Raw genomic sequence first — 23,747 nt, forward strand, 5'->3', positions numbered from 1 at the left:
TTCACACCAATTCCTATTGTTGGATTCAGCCAGAGTATATGTATAGAACAACACCCTTAGGAAGGAAATAGCTGCAGATAATACCACACCATCAAATGGACTGGGAAGGTCTCAAATTACCATAATACTACCTTCTGTTGTCTTGCCCAGGTCTTAATTGGACAAAAAACTGAACAATGGACTTTTTTTTAAATTAAAGATAAAAGATTAAAAAATTTTGGATATCTACTTTTTTTTTTTGAAGATGGCAAATTTAACTATGATTCATTAAAATTTAGAAGAACTCAATTGTTTAAACAACACAAACTTTCCACAGTAAAATATACAGCAGCGCCAACAAGGAATGTGCAATGAAAAGAATTGAATTATTGTTTGAAACATCAAAAATGTTAAAGCTTCATGCATTGTTTTTATTTGAACCTTTGAAAAAAACCATCAAAATAAAAACAGTGGCAGATATTACAGCCCCTTAAAACTAGACTGGAAAAGGGGAAAATTACCATAATGCTAATTGAACCGCAATTGGTTCTATTGTCCAGCCTAGCTTTTAATGATGGAAGAAGCTGTATGGTAGTAATATTCCATTAAAATCACTAGAGAATTCTTGATTACAATATTCATACTGCTTTCTACTTTCAGCACTATTGGATCTTGTTTCACACCAATTCTGATTGGTGGATTCAGCCAGAGTATATGTATAGAACATCGCGCCTAGGAAGGAAATAGTGGCAGATAATACCACACCATCAAATGGACTGGGAAAGTCTAAAATTACCATAGTACTACCTTCTGTTGTCTTGTCCAGGTCTTAATTGGACAAAAAACTGTACAATGGACTTTTTTTTAAATTAAAGATATAAGATTAAAAAATTTTGGATATCTACTTTTTTCTTTGAAGATGGCAAATCTAACTATGATTCATTAAAATTTAGAATAACTCAATTGTTTAAACAACACAAACTTTCCGCAGTAAAATATACAGCAGCGCCAACAAGGAATGTGCAATGAAAAGAATTGAATTATTGTTTGAAACATCAAAAATGTTAAAGCTTCATGCATTGTTTTTATTTGAACCTTTGAAAAAAAACCATCAAAATAAAAACAGTGGCAGATATTACAGCACCTTAAAACTAGACTGGAAAAGGAGAAAATTACCATAATACTAATTGAACCGCAATTGGTTCTATTGTCCAGCCTAGCTTTTAATGATGGAAGAAGCTGTATGGTAGTAATATTCCATTAAAATGACTAGAGAATTCTTGATTACAATATTCATACTGCTTTCTACTTTCAGCACTATTGGATCTTGTTTCACACCAATTCCGATTGGTGGATTCAGCCAGAGTATATGTATGGAACAACGCCCTTAGGAAGGAAATAGCTCCAGATAATACCACACCATCAAATGGACTGGGAAAGTCTCAAATTACCATAATACTACCTTCTGTTGACTTGCCCAGGTCTTAATTGGACAAAAAACTGTACAATGGATTTTTTTTTAAATTAAAGATAAAAGATTCAAAAATTTTGGATATCTACTTTTTTTTTTGAAGATGGCAAATCTAACTATGATTCATTAAAATTTAGAATAACTCAATTGTTTAAACAACACAAACTTTCCGCGGTAAAATATACAGCAGCGCCAACAAGTAATGTGCAATGAAAAGAATTGAATTATTGTTTGAAACATCAAAAATGTTAAAGATTCATGCATTGTTTTTATTTGAACCTTTGAAAAAAACCATCAAAATAAAAACAGTGGCAGATATTACAGCCCCTTAAAACTAGACTGGAAAAGGGGAAAATTACCATAATGCTAATTGAACCGCAATTGGTTCTATTGTCCAGCCTAGCTTTTAATGATGGAAGAAGCTGTATGGTAGTAATATTCCATTAAAATGACTAGAGAATTCTTGATTACAATATTCATACTGCTTTCTACTTTCAGCACTATTGGATCTTGTTTCACACCAATTCCTATTGGTGGATTCAGCCAGAGTATATGTATGGAACAACGCCCTTAGGAAGGAAATAGCTGCAGATAATACCACACCATCAAATGGATTGGGAAAGTCTAAAATTACCATAATACTACCTTCTGTTGACTTGCCCAGGTCTTAATTGGACAAAAAACTGTACAATGGACTTTTTTTTAAATTAAAGATAAAAGATTAAAAAATTTTGGATATCTACTTTTTTTTTGAAGATGGCAAATCTAACTACGATTCATTAAAATTTAGAATAACTCAATTGTTTAAACAACACAAACTTTCCGCGGTAAAATATACAGCAGCGCCAACAAGTAATGTGCAATGAAAAGAATTGAATTATTGTTTGAAACATCAAAAATGTTAAAGATTCATGCATTGTTTTTATTTGAACCTTTGAAAAAAACCATCAAAATAAAAACAGTGGCAGATATTACAGCCCCTTAAAACTAGACTGGAAAAGGGGAAAATTACCATAATGCTAATTGAACCGCGATTGGTTCTATTGTCCAGCCTAGCTTTTAATGATGGAAGAAGCTGTATGGTAGTAATATTCCATTAAAATCACTAGAGAATTCTTGATTACAATATTCATACTGCTTTCTACTTTCAGCACTATTGGATCTTGTTTCACACCAATTCCGATTGGTGGATTCAGCCAGAGTATATGTATAGAACATCGCCCCTAGGAAGGAAATAGTGGCAGATAATACCACACCCTCAAATGGACTGGGAAAGTCTAAAATTACCATAATACTACCTTCTGTTGACTTGCCCAGGTCTTAATTGGACAAAAAACTGTACAATGGACTTTTTTTTAAATTAAAGATAAAGATTAAAAAATTATGGATATCTACTTTTTTTTTTTGAAGATAGCAAATCTAACTATGATTCATTAAAATTTAGAATAACTCAATTGTTTAAACAACACAAACTTTCTGAAGTAAAATATACAGCAGCGCCAACAAGGAATGTGCAATGAAAAGAATTGAATTATTGTTTGAAACATCAAAAATGTTAAAGCTTCATGCATTGTTTTTATTTGAACCTTTGAAAAAAAACCATCAAAATAAAAACAGTGGCAGATATTACAGCCCCTTAAAACTAGACTGGAAAAGGGGAAAATTAACATAATGCTAATTGAACCGCAATTGGTTCTATTGTCCAGCCTAGCTTTTAATGATGGAAGAAGCTGTATGGTAGTAATATTCCATTAAAATGACTAGAGAATTCTTGATTACCATTTTCATACTGCTTTCTACTTTCAGCACTATTGGATCTTGTTTCACACCAATTCCGATTGGTGGATTCAGCCAGAGTATATGTATGGAACAACGCCCTTAGGAAGGAAATAGCTGCAGATAATACCACACCATCAAATGGACTGGAAAAGTCTAAAATTACCATAATACCACCTTCTGTTGACTTGCCCAGGTCTTAATTGGACAAAAAACTGTACAATGGATTTTTTTTTAAATTAAAGATAAAAGATTAAAAAATTTTGGATATCTACTTTTTTTTGAAGATGGCAAATCTAACTATGATTCATTAAAATTTAGAATAACTCATTTGTTTAAACAACACAAACTTTCCGCAGTAAAATATACAGCAGCGCCAACAAGGAATGTGCAATGAAAAGAATTGAATTATTGTTTGAAACATCAAAAATGTTAAAGCTTCGTGCATTGTTTTTATTTGAACCTTTGAAAAAAAGCCATCAAAATAAAAACAGTGGCAGATATTACAGCACCTTAAAACTAGACTGGAAAAGGAGAAAATTACCATAATACTAATTGAACAGCAATTGGTTCTATTGTCCAGCCTAGCTTTTAATGATGGAAGAAGCTGTATGGTAGTAATATTCCATTAAAATTACTAGAGAATTCTTGATTACAATATTCATACTGCTTTCTACTTTCAGCACTATTGGATCTTGTTTCACACCAATTCCGATTGGTGGATTCAGCCAGAGTATTTGTATGGAACAACGCCCTTAGGAAGGAAATAGCTGCAGATAATACCACACCATCAAATGGACTGGGAAAGTCTAAAATTACCATAATACTACCTTCTGTTGACTTGCCCAGGTCTTAATTGGACAAAAAACTGTACAATGGACTTTTTTTTAAATTAAAGATAAAGATTAAAAAATTATGGATATCTACTTTTTTTTTTTGAAGATGGCAAATCTAACTATGATTCATTAAAATTTAGAATAACTCAATTGTTTAAACAACACAAACTTTCTGAAGTAAAATATACAGCAGCGCCAACAAGGAATGTGCAATGAAAAGAATTGAATTATTGTTTGAAACATCAAAAATGTTAAAGCTTCATGCATTGTTTTTATTTGAACCTTTGAAAAAAAACCATCAAAATAAAAACAGTGGCAGATATTACAGCCCCTTAAAACTAGACTGGAAAAGGGGAAAATTAACATAATGCTAATTGAACCGCAATTGGTTCTATTATCCAGCCTAGCTTTTAATGATGGAAGAAGCTGTATGGTAGTAATATTCCATTAAAATGACTAGAGAATTCTTGATTACCATTTTCATACTGCTTTCTACTTTCAGCACTATTGGATCTTGTTTCACACCAATTCCGATTGGTGGATTCAGCCAGAGTATATGTATGGAACAACGCCCTTAGGAAGGAAATAGCTGCAGATAATACCACACCATCAAATGGACTGGAAAAGTCTAAAATTACCATAATACCACCTTCTGTTGACTTGCCCAGGTCTTAATTGGACAAAAAACTGTACAATGGATTTTTTTTTAAATTAAAGATAAAAGATTAAAAAATTTTGGATATCTACTTTTTTTTTTGAAGATGGCAAATCTAACTATGATTCATTAAAATTTAGAATAACTCAATTGTTTAAACAACACAAACTTTCCGCGGTAAAATATACAGCAGCGCCAACAAGTAATGTGCAATGAAAAGAATTGAATTATTGTTTGAAACATCAAAAATGTTAAAGCTTCATGCATTGTTTTTATTTGAACCTTTGAAGAAAAACCATCAAAATAAAAACAGAGGCAGATATTACAGCCCCTTAAAACTAGACTGGAAAAGGGGAAAATTACCACAATGCTAATTGAACCGCAATTGGTTCTATTGTCCAGCCTAGCTTTTAATGATGGAAGAAGCTGTATTGTAGTAATATTCCATTAAAATGACTAGAGAATTCTTGATTACAATATTCATACTGCTTTCTACTTTCAGCACTATTGGATCTTGTTTCACACCAATTCCGATTGGTGGATTCAGCCAGAGTATATGTATAGAACAACGCCCCTAGGAAGGAAATAGTGGCAGATAATACCACACCCTCAAATGGACTGGGAAAGTCTAAAATTACCATAGTACTACCTTCTGTTGTCTGGTCCAGGTCATAATTGGACAAAAAACTGTACAATGGACTTTTTTTTAAATTAAAGATAAAAGATTAAAAAATTTTGGATATCTACTTTTTTTTTTGAAGATGGCAAATCTAACTATGATTCATTAAAATTTAGAATAACTCAATTGTTTAAACAACACAAACTTTCCGCAGTAAAATATACAGCAGCGCCAACAAGGAATGTGCAATGAAAAGAATTGAATTATTGTTTGAAACATCAAAAATGTTAAAGCTTCGTGCATTGTTTTTATTTGAACCTTTGAAAAAAAGCCATCAAAATAAAAACAGTGGCAGATATTACAGCACCTTAAAACTAGACTGGAAAAGGGGAAAATTACCATAATACTAATTGAACAGCAATTGGTTCTATTGTCCAGCCTAGCTTTTAATGATGGAAGAAGCTGTATGGTAGTAATATTCCATTAAAATTACTAGAGAATTCTTGATTACAATATTCATACTGCTTTCTACTTTCAGCACTATTGGATCTTGTTTCACACCAATTCCGATTGGTGGATTCAGCCAGAGTATATGTATGGAACAACGCCCTTAGGAAGGAAATAGCTGCAGATAATACCACACCATCAAATGGACTGGGAAAGTCTAAAATTACCATAATACTACCTTCTGTTGACTTGCCCAGGTCTTAATTGGACAAAAAACTGTACAATGGATTTTTTTAAATTAAAGATAAAAGATTAAAAAATTTTGGATATCTACTTTTTTTTTTGAAGATGGCAAATCTAACTATGATTCATTAAAATTTAGAATAACTCAATTGTTTAAACAACACAAACTTTCCGCAGTAAAATATACAGCAGCGCCAACAAGTAATGTGCAATGAAAAGAATTGAATTATTGTTTGAAACATCAAAAATGTTAAAGATTCATGCATTGTTTTTATTTGAACCTTTGAAAAAAACCATCAAAATAAAAACAGTGGCAGATATTACAGCCCCTTAAAACTAGACTGGAAAAGGGGAAAATTACCATAATGCTAATTGAACCGCAATTGGTTCTATTGTCCAGCCTAGCTTTTAATGATGGAAGAAGCTGTATGGTAGTAATATTCCATTAAAATGACTAGAGAATTCTTGATTACAATATTCATACTGCTTTCTACTTTCAGCACTATTGGATCTTGTTTCACACCAATTCCTATTGGTGGATTCAGCCAGAGTATATGTATGGAACAACGCCCTTAGGAAGGAAATAGCTGCAGATAATACCACACCATCAAATGGATTGGGAAAGTCTAAAATTACCATAATACTACCTTCTGTTGACTTGCCCAGGTCTTAATTGGACAAAAAACTGTACAATGGACTTTTTTTTAAATTAAAGATAAAAGATTAAAAAATTTTGGATATCTACTTTTTTTTTGAAGATGGCAAATCTAACTACGATTCATTAAAATTTAGAATAACTCAATTGTTTAAACAACACAAACTTTCCGCGGTAAAATATACAGCAGCGCCAACAAGTAATGTGCAATGAAAAGAATTGAATTATTGTTTGAAACATCAAAAATGTTAAAGATTCATGCATTGTTTTTATTTGAACCTTTGAAAAAAACCATCAAAATAAAAACAGTGGCAGATATTACAGCCCCTTAAAACTAGACTGGAAAAGGGGAAAATTACCATAATGCTAATTGAACCGCGATTGGTTCTATTGTCCAGCCTAGCTTTTAATGATGGAAGAAGCTGTATGGTAGTAATATTCCATTAAAATCACTAGAGAATTCTTGATTACAATATTCATACTGCTTTCTACTTTCAGCACTATTGGATCTTGTTTCACACCAATTCCGATTGGTGGATTCAGCCAGAGTATATGTATAGAACATCGCCCCTAGGAAGGAAATAGTGGCAGATAATACCACACCCTCAAATGGACTGGGAAAGTCTAAAATTACCATAATACTACCTTCTGTTGACTTGCCCAGGTCTTAATTGGACAAAAAACTGTACAATGGACTTTTTTTTAAATTAAAGATAAAGATTAAAAAATTATGGATATCTACTTTTTTTTTTTGAAGATAGCAAATCTAACTATGATTCATTAAAATTTAGAATAACTCAATTGTTTAAACAACACAAACTTTCTGAAGTAAAATATACAGCAGCGCCAACAAGGAATGTGCAATGAAAAGAATTGAATTATTGTTTGAAACATCAAAAATGTTAAAGCTTCATGCATTGTTTTTATTTGAACCTTTGAAAAAAAACCATCAAAATAAAAACAGTGGCAGATATTACAGCCCCTTAAAACTAGACTGGAAAAGGGGAAAATTAACATAATGCTAATTGAACCGCAATTGGTTCTATTGTCCAGCCTAGCTTTTAATGATGGAAGAAGCTGTATGGTAGTAATATTCCATTAAAATGACTAGAGAATTCTTGATTACCATTTTCATACTGCTTTCTACTTTCAGCACTATTGGATCTTGTTTCACACCAATTCCGATTGGTGGATTCAGCCAGAGTATATGTATGGAACAACGCCCTTAGGAAGGAAATAGCTGCAGATAATACCACACCATCAAATGGACTGGAAAAGTCTAAAATTACCATAATACCACCTTCTGTTGACTTGCCCAGGTCTTAATTGGACAAAAAACTGTACAATGGATTTTTTTTTAAATTAAAGATAAAAGATTAAAAAATTTTGGATATCTACTTTTTTTTGAAGATGGCAAATCTAACTATGATTCATTAAAATTTAGAATAACTCATTTGTTTAAACAACACAAACTTTCCGCAGTAAAATATACAGCAGCGCCAACAAGGAATGTGCAATGAAAAGAATTGAATTATTGTTTGAAACATCAAAAATGTTAAAGCTTCGTGCATTGTTTTTATTTGAACCTTTGAAAAAAAGCCATCAAAATAAAAACAGTGGCAGATATTACAGCACCTTAAAACTAGACTGGAAAAGGAGAAAATTACCATAATACTAATTGAACAGCAATTGGTTCTATTGTCCAGCCTAGCTTTTAATGATGGAAGAAGCTGTATGGTAGTAATATTCCATTAAAATTACTAGAGAATTCTTGATTACAATATTCATACTGCTTTCTACTTTCAGCACTATTGGATCTTGTTTCACACCAATTCCGATTGGTGGATTCAGCCAGAGTATTTGTATGGAACAACGCCCTTAGGAAGGAAATAGCTGCAGATAATACCACACCATCAAATGGACTGGGAAAGTCTAAAATTACCATAATACTACCTTCTGTTGACTTGCCCAGGTCTTAATTGGACAAAAAACTGTACAATGGACTTTTTTTTAAATTAAACATAAAGATTAAAAAATTATGGATATCTACTTTTTTTTTTTGAAGATGGCAAATCTAACTATGATTCATTAAAATTTAGAATAACTCAATTGTTTAAACAACACAAACTTTCTGAAGTAAAATATACAGCAGCGCCAACAAGGAATGTGCAATGAAAAGAATTGAATTATTGTTTGAAACATCAAAAATGTTAAAGCTTCATGCATTGTTTTTATTTGAACCTTTGAAAAAAAACCATCAAAATAAAAACAGTGGCAGATATTACAGCCCCTTAAAACTAGACTGGAAAAGGGGAAAATTAACATAATGCTAATTGAACCGCAATTGGTTCTATTATCCAGCCTAGCTTTTAATGATGGAAGAAGCTGTATGGTAGTAATATTCCATTAAAATGACTAGAGAATTCTTGATTACCATTTTCATACTGCTTTCTACTTTCAGCACTATTGGATCTTGTTTCACACCAATTCCGATTGGTGGATTCAGCCAGAGTATATGTATGGAACAACGCCCTTAGGAAGGAAATAGCTGCAGATAATACCACACCATCAAATGGACTGGAAAAGTCTAAAATTACCATAATACCACCTTCTGTTGACTTGCCCAGGTCTTAATTGGACAAAAAACTGTACAATGGATTTTTTTTTAAATTAAAGATAAAAGATTAAAAAATTTTGGATATCTACTTTTTTTTTTGAAGATGGCAAATCTAACTATGATTCATTAAAATTTAGAATAACTCAATTGTTTAAACAACACAAACTTTCCGCGGTAAAATATACAGCAGCGCCAACAAGTAATGTGCAATGAAAAGAATTGAATTATTGTTTGAAACATCAAAAATGTTAAAGCTTCATGCATTGTTTTTATTTGAACCTTTGAAGAAAAACCATCAAAATAAAAACAGAGGCAGATATTACAGCCCCTTAAAACTAGACTGGAAAAAGGGAAAATTACCACAATGCTAATTGAACCGCAATTGGTTCTATTGTCCAGCCTAGCTTTTAATGATGGAAGAAGCTGTATTGTAGTAATATTCCATTAAAATGACTAGAGAATTCTTGATTACAATATTCATACTGCTTTCTACTTTCAGCACTATTGGATCTTGTTTCACACCAATTCCGATTGGTGGATTCAGCCAGAGTATATGTATAGAACAACGCCCCTAGGAAGGAAATAGTGGCAGATAATACCACACCCTCAAATGGACTGGGAAAGTCTAAAATTACCATAGTACTACCTTCTGTTGTCTGGTCCAGGTCATAATTGGACAAAAAACTGTACAATGGACTTTTTTTTAAATTAAAGATAAAAGATTAAAAAATTTTGGATATCTACTTTTTTTTTTGAAGATGGCAAATCTAACTATGATTCATTAAAATTTAGAATAACTCAATTGTTTAAACAACACAAACTTTCCGCAGTAAAATATACAGCAGCGCCAACAAGGAATGTGCAATGAAAAGAATTGAATTATTGTTTGAAACATCAAAAATGTTAAAGCTTCGTGCATTGTTTTTATTTGAACCTTTGAAAAAAAGCCATCAAAATAAAAACAGTGGCAGATATTACAGCACCTTAAAACTAGACTGGAAAAGGGGAAAATTACCATAATACTAATTGAACAGCAATTGGTTCTATTGTCCAGCCTAGCTTTTAATGATGGAAGAAGCTGTATGGTAGTAATATTCCATTAAAATTACTAGAGAATTCTTGATTACAATATTCATACTGCTTTCTACTTTCAGCACTATTGGATCTTGTTTCACACCAATTCCGATTGGTGGATTCAGCCAGAGTATATGTATGGAACAACGCCCTTAGGAAGGAAATAGCTGCAGATAATACCACACCATCAAATGGACTGGGAAAGTCTAAAATTACCATAATACTACCTTCTGTTGACTTGCCCAGGTCTTAATTGGACAAAAAACTGTACAATGGATTTTTTTAAATTAAAGATAAAAGATTAAAAAATTTTGGATATCTACTTTTTTTTTTGAAGATGGCAAATCTAACTATGATTCATTAAAATTTAGAATAACTCAATTGTTTAAACAACACAAACTTTCCGCAGTAAAATATACAGCAGCGCCAACAAGTAATGTGCAATGAAAAGAATTGAATTATTGTTTGAAACATCAAAAATGTTAAAGATTCATGCATTGTTTTTATTTGAACCTTTGAAAAAAACCATCAAAATAAAAACAGTGGCAGATATTACAGCCCCTTAAAACTAGACTGGAAAAGGGGAAAATTACCATAATGCTAATTGAACCGCAATTGGTTCTATTGTGCAGCCTAGCTTTTAATGATGGAAGAAGTTGTATGGTAGTAATATTCCATTAAAATGACTAGAGAATTCTTAATTACCATTTTCATACTGCTTTCTACTTTCAGCACTATTGGATCTTGTTTCACACCAATTCCGATTGGTGGATTCAGCCAGAGTATATGTATGGAACAACGCCCTTAGGAAGGAAATAGCTGCAGATAATACCACACCATCAAATGGACTGGAAAAGTCTAAAATTACCATAATACCACCTTCTGTTGACTTGCCCAGGTCTTAATTGGACAAAAAACTGTACAATGGATTTTTTTTTAAATTAAAGATAAAAGATTAAAAAATTTTGGATATCTACTTTTTTTTGAAGATGGCAAATCTAACTATGATTCATTAAAATTTAGAATAACTCAATTGTTTAAACAACACAAACTTTCCGCAGTAAAATATACAGCAGCGCCAACAAGGAATGTGCAATGAAAAGAATTGAATTATTGTTTGAAACATCAAAAATGTTAAAGCTTCGTGCATTGTTTTTATTTGAACCTTTGAAAAAAAGCCATCAAAATAAAAACAGTGGCAGATATTACAGCACCTTAAAACTAGACTGGAAAAGGAGAAAATTACCATAATACTAATTGAACAGCAATTGGTTCTATTGTCCAGCCTAGCTTTTAATTATGGAAGAAGCTGTATGGTAGTAATATTCCATTAAAATTACTAGAGAATTCTTGATTACAATATTCATACTGCTTTCTACTTTCAGCACTATTGGATCTTGTTTCACACCAATTCCGATTGGTGGATTCAGCCAGAGTATTTGTATGGAACAACGCCCTTAGGAAGGAAATAGCTGCAGATAATACCACACCATCAAATGGACTGGGAAAGTCTAAAATTACCATAATACTACCTTCTGTTGACTTGCCCAGGTCTTAATTGGACAAAAAACTGTACAATGGACTTTTTTTTAAATTAAAGATAAAGATTAAAAAATTATGGATATCTACTTTTTTTTTTTGAAGATGGCAAATCTTACTATGATTCATTAAAATTTAGAATAACTCAATTGTTTAAACAACACAAACTTTCTGAAGTAAAATATACAGCAGCGCCAACAAGGAATGTGCAATGAAAAGAATTGAATTATTGTTTGAAACATCAAAAATGTTAAAGCTTCATGCATTGTTTTTATTTGAACCTTTGAAAAAAAACCATCAAAATAAAAACAGTGGCAGATATTACAGCCCCTTAAAACTAGACTGGAAAAGGGGAAAATTAACATAATGCTAATTGAACCGCAATTGGTTCTATTGTCCAGCCTAGCTTTTAATGATGGAAGAAGCTGTATGGTAGTAATATTCCATTAAAATGACTAGAGAATTCTTGATTACCATTTTCATACTGCTTTCTACTTTCAGCACTATTGGATCTTGTTTCACACCAATTCCGATTGGTGGATTCAGCCAGAGTATATGTATGGAACAACGCCCTTAGGAAGGAAATAGCTGCAGATAATACCACACTATCAAATGGACTGGAAAAGTCTAAAATTACCATAATACCACCTTCTGTTGACTTGCCCAGGTCTTAATTGGACAAAAAACTGTACAATGGATTTTTTTTTAAATTAAAGATAAAAGATTAAAAAATTTTGGATATCTACTTTTTTTTTTGAAGATGGCAAATCTAACTATGATTCATTAAAATTTAGAATAACTCAATTGTTTAAACAACACAAACTTTCCGCGGTAAAATATACAGCAGCGCCAACAAGTAATGTGCAATGAAAAGAATTGAATTATTGTTTGAAACATCAAAAATGTTAAAGCTTCATGCATTGTTTTTATTTGAACCTTTGAAGAAAAACCATCAAAATAAAAACAGAGGCAGATATTACAGCCCCTTAAAACTAGACTGGAAAAGGGGAAAATTACCACAATGCTAATTGAACCGCAATTGGTTCTATTGTCCAGCCTAGCTTTTAATGATGGAAGAAGCTGTATGGTAGTAATATTCCATTAAAATGACTAGAGAATTCTTGATTACAATATTCATACTGCTTTCTACTTTCAGCACTATTGGATCTTGTTTCACACCAATTCCGATTGGTGGATTCAGCCAGAGTATATGTATAGAACAACGCCCCTAGGAAGGAAATAGTGGCAGATAATACCACACCCTCAAATGGACTGGGAAAGTCTAAAATTACCATAGTACTACCTTCTGTTGTCTGGTCCAGGTCTTAATTGGACAAAAAACTGTACAATGGACTTTTTTTAAAATTAAAGATAAAAGATTAAAAAATTTTGGATATCTACTTTTTTTTTTGAAGATGGCAAATCTAACTATGATTCATTAAAATTTAGAATAACTCAATTGTTTAAACAACACAAACTTTCCGCAGTAAAATATACAGCAGCGCCAACAAGGAATGTGCAATGAAAAGAATTGAATTATTGTTTGAAACATCAAAAATGTTAAAGCTTCGTGCATTGTTTTTATTTGAACCTTTGAAAAAAAGCCATCAAAATAAAAACAGTGGCAGATATTACAGCACCTTAAAACTAGACTGGAAAAGGGGAAAATTACCATAATACTAATTGAACAGCAATTGGTTCTATTGTCCAGCCTAGCTTTTAATGATGGAAGAAGCTGTATGGTAGTAATATTCCATTAAAATTACTAGAGAATTCTTGATTACAATATTCATACTGCTTTCTACTTTCAGCACTATTGGATCTTGTTTCACACCAATTCCGATTGGTGGATTCAGCCAGAGTATATGTATGGAACAACGCCCTTAGGAAGGAAATAGCTGCAGATAATACCACACCATCAAATGGACTGGGAAAGTCTAAAATTACCATAATACTACCTTCTGTTGACTTGCCCAGGTCTTAATTGGACAAAAAACTGTACAATGGATTTTTTTTAAATTAAAGATAAAAGATTAAAAAATTTTGGATATCTACTTTTTTTTTTGAAGATGGCAAATCTAACTATGATTCATTAAAATTTAGAATAACTCAATTGTTTAAACAACACAAACTTTCCGCAGTAAAATATACAGCAGCGCCAACAAGTAATGTGCAATGAAAAGAATTGAATTATTGTTTGAAACATCAAAAATGTTAAAGATTCATGCATTGTTTTTATTTGAACCTTTGAAAAAAAACATCAAAATAAAAACAGTGGCAGATATTACAGCCCCTTAAAACTAGACTGGAAAAGGGGAAAATTACCATAATGCTAATTGAACCGCAATTGGTTCTATTGTGCAGCCTAGCTTTTAATGATGGAAGAAGTTGTATGGTAGTAATATTCCATTAAAATGACTAGAGAATTCTTAATTACCATTTTCATACTGCTTTCTACTTTCAGCACTATTGGATCTTGTTTCACACCAATTCCGATTGGTGGATTCAGCCAGAGTATATGTATGGAACAACGCCCTTAGGAAGGAAATAGCTGCAGATAATACCACACCATCAAATGGACTGGGAAGGTCTAAAATTACCATAATACTACCTTCTGTTGTCTTGCCTAGGTCTTAATTGGACAAAAAACTGTACAATGGACTTTTTTTTAAATTAAAGATAAAAGATTAAAAAATTTTGGATATCTACTTTTTTTTTTTGAAGATGGCAAATTTAACTATGATTCATTAAAATTTAGAAGAACTCAATTGTTTAAACAACACAAACTTTCCGCAGTAAAATATACAGCAGCGCAAACAAGGAATGTGCAATGAAAAGAATTGAATTATTGTTTGAAACATCAAAAATGTTAAAGCTTCATGCATTGTTTTTATTTGAACCTTTGAAGAAAAACCATCAAAACAAAAACAGTGGCAGATATTACAGCCCCTTAAAACTAGACTGGAAAAGGGGGAAATTACCATAATGCTAATTGAACCGCAATTGGTTCTGTTGTGCAGCCTAGCTTTTAATGATGGAAGAAGTTGTATGGTAGTAATATTCCATTAAAATGACTAGAGAATTCTTGATTACCATTTTCATACTGCTTTCTACCTTCAGCACTATTGGATCTTGTTTCACACCAATTCCGATTGGTGGATTCAGCCAGAGTATATGTATGGAACATCAGGTTAAACCATGATAATTTTCCGGATTTCATTTACGATGTCAAAAAAAAAAAAAAAAAAAAAAAAAATTCCAACCTACCGACCCTATTTTTCAAAATGATGTTATCGGAAACACATATCTTTTTTTTTTAGGCCTAAAATGTCAGAGATCGATACACTTACACACAAGTTATAGTCCAGAAACTACAACAAAAATGCTTGTTTTGGCCCTTAACTTCTTAACGATGGCACCATAACCCTCAAATGAATCCAAAACTTCTACTTGTTGTATTTAATATTGTGGTACATTTTCAGAGCAAATGAAATACTTATACACAAGTTTTTATCCTAAAGTAGAATAAAGGGCTGCGCTTTAGCGCATGATACGTCCGTTGCTCTTTTAAAAAAAAATGGAAAATCCCCCCTTTTTAAAGCATAAAATTCATAACACGGAAATGTAAAATCTGAAATTTATAAAAATTGAAAGGGAGCTTACATCAATAGATATAAACAATTCATCAAAGTTTCATGGACATTTGTGAAAGCCTTTTTGAGTTATTGTCTGAAGTTTTAAAAATCCCCCTTTTTTATGCTAAAGCCCCATAAATCCAAAACTTATAATCTGAAATTTATAAAAATTGAGAGGGAGCTTACATCTATAGATATAAACAATTCACCAAAGTTTCATGGACATTTGTTAAAGTCTTTTTGAGTTATTGTCTGAAGTGTTGAAAATCCCCACTTTTTTATGAATAAAGCCCCATAATTCCAAAACTTAAAATCTGAAATTAAAAAAAACCGAAAGGGAGCTTATGTCAAAAGATATAAACAATTCACTTAAGTTTCATGGAAATTGGTGAAAGTGCTTTTGAGTTATTGTCCGAAGTGTGGAAGACAGACCCCCTTTTTTATGAATAAAGCCCCATAAATCCAAAACTTTAAATCTGAAATTAAAAAAAAATGAAATGGAGCTTACGTCAATAGATATAAACAATTCACTTAAGTTTCATGGAAATTGGTGTAAGTGTTTTTGAGTTATTGTCCGAAGTGTGGACGATGGACCCCCTTTTTTATGAATAAAGCCCCATAAATCCAAAACTTAATATCTGAAATTGAAAAAAACCGAAAAGGAGCTTACGTCAATAGATATAAACAATTCACTTAAGTTTCATGGAAATTGGTGAAAGTGTTTTTGAGTTATTGTCTGAAGTGTAGACGACGGACGGACAGACCGACGGACAGATGGACAATGGTATACCATAATATGTCCCGTCTAAAAGACGATGGGCGTATAAAAATGGTTGTTTTGGGCCCCTTTTCCCCAAAATCAATCCCAACCTTCCTTATGTGGTATTGAACCATCTTTAAAGCAGAAGACGATGACTTCATACCATTATACAAAGCCAAATTCTTTTTGCCGTTGTATAAAAATGTTTTCCATGACCAGGCCTGCCAACCAAGTTGGACATCATGGCTTAAAATAGAATATAGTGGTAAAATGTAGATTTTGGCTTATATCTCTGAAACCAAAGCATTAAAGCGAATCTGACATAGCGTAAAATTGTTCTTCAGGTCAAATTCTATTTGCCCTGAAATTTTCAGACGAATTAGACAACCCGTTGTTGGGTGTCTGGGTCTGAATTGCTAATTTTGAGGGAATTTTGCTATTTTTTGGTTATTGTCTTGAATATTTTTATAAATAGATTTAACTCTCAACAGCAATAATGTTCAGTAAGATCTTCAAATAAGTCAACATGGCCAAATTTGTCTTCCAATCAAGACCATCCTAAAACTAATACTTCCAATACACTAATTTCTAAATAAAATTTTAAAACATTATTTAAGCCAAAAATATCAGCTTGGCTTGACCAACAATCAAATTACATCTGGTATTTAACTTTCCACAAATTTTGGCAAGCATGCAGTCTTTAGAGATAATCATTGTCTACAACTGAAATTGTTTCCGTGACTTTAAATGACCTATGTGACAAAAGAACAACTATTTTAATCCTCATTGCCATGATTTTGTCTCATGACGTTTGAATATACTTCAAATCACAAGTCAACTCAGTACTCCTTATTAAATCAGTCTTGGTAATTCTTGTCCAGTTTTTCTTTATCCTGTTGAAGAAATTAACTTTTATCTTACAACTCAGTAGGGGGTCCAGAAGGGAGAGGGAGGGGGTGAGTTGGAACCCCCTTTTTTGTTATAATCAACGCTTTTGAATTGGGACATATGGTTGGAACCCCCTTTATCCAGGGTAAATGCTTTTCATATATATGCTTGAGTTTTGAATGGACAGTTGCACCAACACAGGCAGACGCAAAGACATAAAAGCTAATTATTATCACCCTTCAGGTTATGCTAGTATCATACTTACCCAAGTCCAGTGTGACTAGAACTGCATCCACTGTAAAATATGATTTCTTCAACATGTATTTTCTATCTGACATCCCAAGCAGTCATCTCAAGAAATGACACTAGGACTATGATCCACCTCTACCAAATCATCTTCTACAATAATAAAAACTCAATTTAAAATTTCCATCAGAACTGTGGACTACTAGTTAAGCAGGCATATCCAATTTAGGTTTTGTGAAACTGAGAAAAATTCTAACATATATACTAATGACATAGTGCTACAAAGGTGATGTCTATAATAAAATTAAAGGTACCAATGTTCTTGCACGGTAGCACCAGATGCGCATTTCGACAATACATGTCTCTTCAGTGATGCTCGTGGCCAAAATATTTGAAATCCAAAGCTTATATAAAAGATGAAGAGCTATAACCCAATAGGTCCAAAAAGTATAGCCAAATCTGTGAAAGGAATCAGAGCTTTGCATGAGGGAGATACATTCCTTAATTTAAAATAATTTCTAATATTTTGTATCAACAAATTTTAAATGAACCTTTGCATACACTGTAACACACTTCTGGAGACTTGTAACTTTGGTGAGCAAATTGTAACCAATTTGTATAACTCTATAATTTTTGTTTCAAGTATATTAAAGCATTATAAAAGTGACACACCAGTAATAAATCTTGTTATAATACAATTTTAGTTTTTGCAAAATAAGCAAAGAAAATTTCCTGTATGATTGCATTGGTAAACATGATGATTCTTAATCTGAAAATCCATCACAAAGCAGTGGTGGATCCAAAGGGTTCCTGGACCATTTTTTTTTTGACAATCATTGATTTGAAATGCAGTCAGTGCACAGTTAGCCCCTAGTCTGATAGTAAAGTTTCATTTGGACTAGTAAGTTTTTGCAAAACTTTATTTGGACAATTTGAAAAATGTCAGAATATAAAGTTAGTGTAAAACAACATTAACTTTATATTCAAATACATGATTGTACCTAATTTCATAAAAAATGTAGGTTTTTCCTCCGGAGTTAAAATCATGTGTTATATGCGACCCTTTAGGAAAACGGCTCTAAAGAGCCTGTGTTGCTCACCTGCATTAAATGATGCTTTGGAAATCATGTAAATTTATGAGGTTAAAATCATAATTTATAGCATAAGATATGATTAGATACTACACAAATGTATAATAATGTCTAAGATAATAGCAAAAAACTTCAAAATTTCCGTAATATACTACATTTTGTAACTAACACAGGACACATTTTTTAATCTGGATAACCAATGATGATTGTGGCCAAGTTTGGTTAAATTCGTCCAATCAGTTTCAGAGGAGAAGATTTTTGTAAAAGATAACGACTTTCAGTTCAGGTGAGCTAAAAATTAGTTGCCTAAATCAGTGATGGAATTTTTTACCGGAAATATCGATTTTTGTTTCATTTTCAGAATTGGGAATTTATTTTCATATACAATTTTTAGAGGCAACTGACTGATTTAAGGGCTTCTCAGCAGCTGTAAACTATATAGTGGAATCCTCCCTGATGTTTTAGAAAATAAACAGCTGCGCTAAGAGCGCATGATACGCCCAACATCTTATGTGGAAGTTATATGCAATAATCATAAATAGTTTCTGAGAAAGTTTTAAGCAATAACCATATATAGTTTTTGAGACATGGCGGGAGACAAGTTACGGTGCGACATGTTTACGACCGACAGACAGAGGCACGGACAGAAAGACGGACGGACACCGGACATGTGTATACCATAATATGTCCCATCACGGGTGTATAAAAAATCTCCAATTAAATGATTATTGTACATTGAACGTTAATGCTCAGCCTTGGAAAATAATTTGTGACAAGCATACCTGTCAACCTATGACAGTGAAAGAAAATGCATCAAAGAAATTTCAGGTCATAACTCGTACCAACTTTTTTAGGAGAACTTCATGATTTAGTGGACATTTTTCATATAATTTAAAGTAAGCAATTTCCAAAACATGTTCACATGGTCAAGTAATTTAAAACCAGGTGCTCCGCAGGCCACAGCTTTATACGACCACAGCAGTTGAACACTGAACAGTTGGGGCAAGTATGGACACAACATTCAAGCTTGATACAGCTCTGAATTTGGATTGCGATCAAAATTTTGACATAATATGAGTTTCTGACACAAAACAAATGTCAAGATCTTACAAATCTATTGAGCAATATTGTGCAATAAAAGATTTCTTCTTTTAACTTTTCAAAAATTTGGAATTTGAGAAATTTGAAGAAAAAAAACCTGAAAACAATTACCACCCTCCTTTTTCTTTTTGCAATTAGTCCAAAACCTGACATTTCTTTATACATAATATACAAGTAGTGTAAGGGAGGTTAATCTGAACATACCCAACTTTGTATGTTAAATGTTTTAGAATTACCTCCCTTACACTGCTTTTAAATTGTCTTTATTGTCCATTGACCAGAAATACCTAGTTTTCCCCCTTTTATAACCTTAATATTTTGAGCCATAACCTCCCAAAATTAATACTTACCACCATTTTATGGTATGGAAACTTGTGGTTTAATTTCAGAGATATTTATACACTTAAACATAAGTTATTGTTTGAAAACAACATATATGAATATTTTGGGCCCCTTTTTGGCCCCCAATTCCTAGACTATTGATGCCATAACCCCCAAAATCAATCCCAACCTTCCTTTAGTGGTATTGAAATTTTTTTATAAAGATCCATACACTTAAACACAAGTTATTGTCTGTAAACTAGAAAAATGCTTCTTTTTGGCCCCTTATTCCTACATGTTCGGGAAAATTAACCCCAAACTCTATCCCAGCCTTCCCTGTGTTAGATGGAAAATTGTGGTACAATGTCAGAGTGATCCAAACTGTTACACACAAGTTATTGTCTTGAAACTAGAAAAATGCTTGTTTTTGGCCCCGTTTTGGCCCTCAATTCCTAGACTGTTTGCCCAATAACCCCTTATAATATATCCCAACCTTCTACTTATGGTTTTAAACATTGTGGTACAATTTCAAAACAATTGAAATACTTATACACAACTTTTTGACCTGAAACTAGATAAATGTTGTTTTTGGCCCCTTTGGACCCCCAATTCCTAAACCTTTGGGGCCATAACCCCCAAAATCAATCCCGAGCTTCCTTTTGTGGTTATTAACATTGTGTTAAAATTTATTGATTTCTTTTCACTTATTCAAAAGTTATTATCTGGAAACAATCTGTCTTTGGACGATGCTGACGACGACGTGATACCAATATACGACCAAAATTTTTTATTAATTTTTGCAGTCCTATAACTACATTTTATTATTTCATTGCACTTGAAGGCCATAAATAGATTTGTGTTACACTACCTTAATTCCATTTCATATTCATACTATAGCACACAATGTGGCAATATGGTTTTACTTTACATACATTTGTGCAGCTTTAACATCAAACCTTATATAACAACTAATGGAAGTTTTTAACGACCTCGACTGGCTATTCAGCCCTTGCAAGGTCGGTAATCCTTGTAAATTGTTGATATTAGGGTATAACTAGAGGCTCTCTAGAGCCTGTATCGCTCACCTGATTCTACTTAGGTTTTTGAAATCATATAAAAAAATATAAATTTGGCTAAAAGTGACAACACAACTTCATACGGAAAGGAACATTCAAGCTATGTTTAATTTCATTCAAAAGTCCCCCACTGGCGGCCATCTTGTATGATGGATAGGCTACAAAGTAACAATACTTTGTCAGCACCTCATAAGGAACATTCATGCCATGTTTGGTTTCATTCAATTCAGTGGTTCTCTAAAAGAAGTCATTTGTATGCATTTCCCATAGGGTCCTATGTTAAACTAAGTCCCCTGCTGGCGGCCATCTTGGATGATGGATCAGCTACAAAGTAACAACACTTGGCCAGCACCTCATAAGGAACATTCATGCCATGTTTGGTTTCATTCCATTAAGTGGTTCTCTAAAAGAAGTCATTTGTATGCATTTCCCATAGGGTCCTATGTTAAACTAAGTCCCCCACTGGCGGCCATCTTGGATAATGGATCAGCTACAAAGTAACAACACTTGGTCAGCACCTCATAAGGAACATTCATGCCATGTTTGCTTTCATTCCATTCAGTGGTTCTCTAAAAGAAGTCATTTGTATGCATTTCTCATAGGGTCCTATGTTAAACTAAGTCCCCCACTGGCGGCCATCTTGGATGATGGATCGGCTACAAAGTAACAACACTTGGTCGAAACCTCATAAGGAACATTCATGCCATATTTGGTTTTATTCCATTCAGTGGTTCTCTAAAAGAAGTCATTTGTATGCATTTCCCATAGGGTTCTATGTTAAACTAAGTCCCCCGCTGGCGGCCATCTTGGATGATGGATCGGCTACAAAGTAACGACACTTGGTCAGCACCTCATAAGGAACATTCATGCCATGTTTGATTTCATTCCATTCAGTGGTTCTCTAAAAGATGATCAAAATGTAAAAAGTTAACGACGATGACTACGACGGACGACGACGAGGGACGCCAAGTGGTGAGAAAAGCTCACTTGGCCCTTTGGGCCAGGTGAGCTAAAAAGGAGTAGGTTCAGTAAGACCCCTTTTTGGCCCCAAAATATAGCAGTTTTACAAAACTCTTAAAATGTATACTTTTAGTTATTTATTGGAAAGTAGAATGCTTCTGCTACACAAATATGGGCTGTTTTTGACAATACAATGCACATATATCGGATACTAGCATCATTAAGTCATGCTAAATTACTGAAATCTTCACAATTTTAGCATTTTAGTTAAATTTTAGACTGTTTCCATATGAAACGAAAGTGGCCGCATTCGTGTTCATTCTTAATATTGAAATGTAAGTTGTATTTGGTTATTATACATAACATTTATATAAAGATTGAGGATGATTCTTAATATTGAAATGTAAGTTGTATTTGGTTATTATACATAACATTTATATAAAGATTGAGGATGAACATGGATGACAAAAACCAAAAGTGACACTTTTGGGCATATTTGAAAGATTTTTCATATCTAAGCTAGAATCGGAGCAATTTTAATGAGTAAATCAGTTAAAATCTTTCACATTCACTTTAATATTGAATTAACTGAAATAGACACTTAAGTGTTTAAAAAGTGTCTTAAATATGTCAATAGATTTCAAGTTTTGTCACTTTAGCAGAAACGGGTTATCCCTATTTTTAGTAAAGTGCATATGTTGATGCACCTACTGCTAGAGATTATAGCCAATATAATTAGAAAATGCCATTCTGCCCTAATTTGCTTTAAATCCAGTGCAAACACAATTACCCCTCTATAGAGGGATAATTGTATCCCTCTAAAGAAGGTTTATCCCTCTATACAGGTATAATCACCATCCAGGGGGTTTGTTCCCAACCTGTTCAACAAAGGACAAAGAATGATTCATGACAAATTGTGTTTTGATGATGGATCTTTAAAATACTTTCCTGAAATTCTTGCTGCTTACAATTATTTGAATAGATCTATATTGAAACTGGCCCAGTAGTTGCAGTGGAAAATATTTTGTTAAAATTTAAAAAATTTAATAAAATTGTTAAAGATTGTCTTTAAACGGCATTAACTTCTTAAGGGGTCACTTGACCATTTTGGTCATGTTGAATAATTTTCAGGTCTTTCTATGCTGTAAATTATTGCTGCCGGTTAACCGTTTATCTCTATCTGTAATTATATTCAAGATAACTACCAAAAGCTGCAAAATTACCAATTCAGAACAGCAACATTACAACGGATTGCCTGAATGGTCTGAAAATTTCAGGGCAGATAGATCTTCCCCCCTTTTATGATCTTTTTTCTTGAAGCCAATTTGTCAATACATTAAAAAAGATAGATATTGCAATTATAAATATTTCCCTCAACTACTAAATTACACTCACTGTCATAGTCTTATTATCATTAAATCTGCAGTAAAATCTCTTCGAAGTGGGAACAACATAAAATAACGTCTAAAATAGCATGCAGTAATGGACGAACAAAGAGCGAAGTCAGACAGTCCCGGAGTAAAAATGGTCGATTATTTATTAGTAATGTAATTAAATTTCTTAATATTATCAAAGTATAAAAGCTAGAAAATAAATAATATTATTTGTTTGCATACTTTTGTTTAATTTTCAAATATTTAAGATTTCCCTTTTTTTTCATTGTAAACAGAAAATGTATATTTGACCTTGAACTTAACGTAAATAGCTCACCTGAAAATACACACCCTGTTGTGTTGGTCATTGTGTAATAGTAAGGGA

The 23,747-nt window shown here is 32.7% G+C and overlaps 1 long non-coding RNA gene across 1 annotated transcript in view; it reads right to left on the reverse strand.

The window, feature by feature from the left end:
* The window catches only part of LOC134715484 (uncharacterized), a 65,025-nt gene extending 41,524 nt beyond the window's left edge, over positions 1-23,501 (reverse strand). The window contains exons 1-2 of the long non-coding RNA XR_010106729.1: positions 23,385-23,501; positions 17,460-17,593 (exon numbers count right to left, since the gene is read on the reverse strand). This is a non-coding gene — a long non-coding RNA (uncharacterized LOC134715484). The remainder of the gene's footprint in view (positions 1-17,459; positions 17,594-23,384) is intronic.
* Positions 23,502-23,747: the final 246 nt, after the last annotated feature.

This window comes from Mytilus trossulus, chromosome 4, assembly GCF_036588685.1.
Source record: "Mytilus trossulus isolate FHL-02 chromosome 4, PNRI_Mtr1.1.1.hap1, whole genome shotgun sequence".
In the NCBI taxonomy this organism is placed as follows: Eukaryota; Metazoa; Mollusca; class Bivalvia; order Mytilida; family Mytilidae; genus Mytilus; species Mytilus trossulus.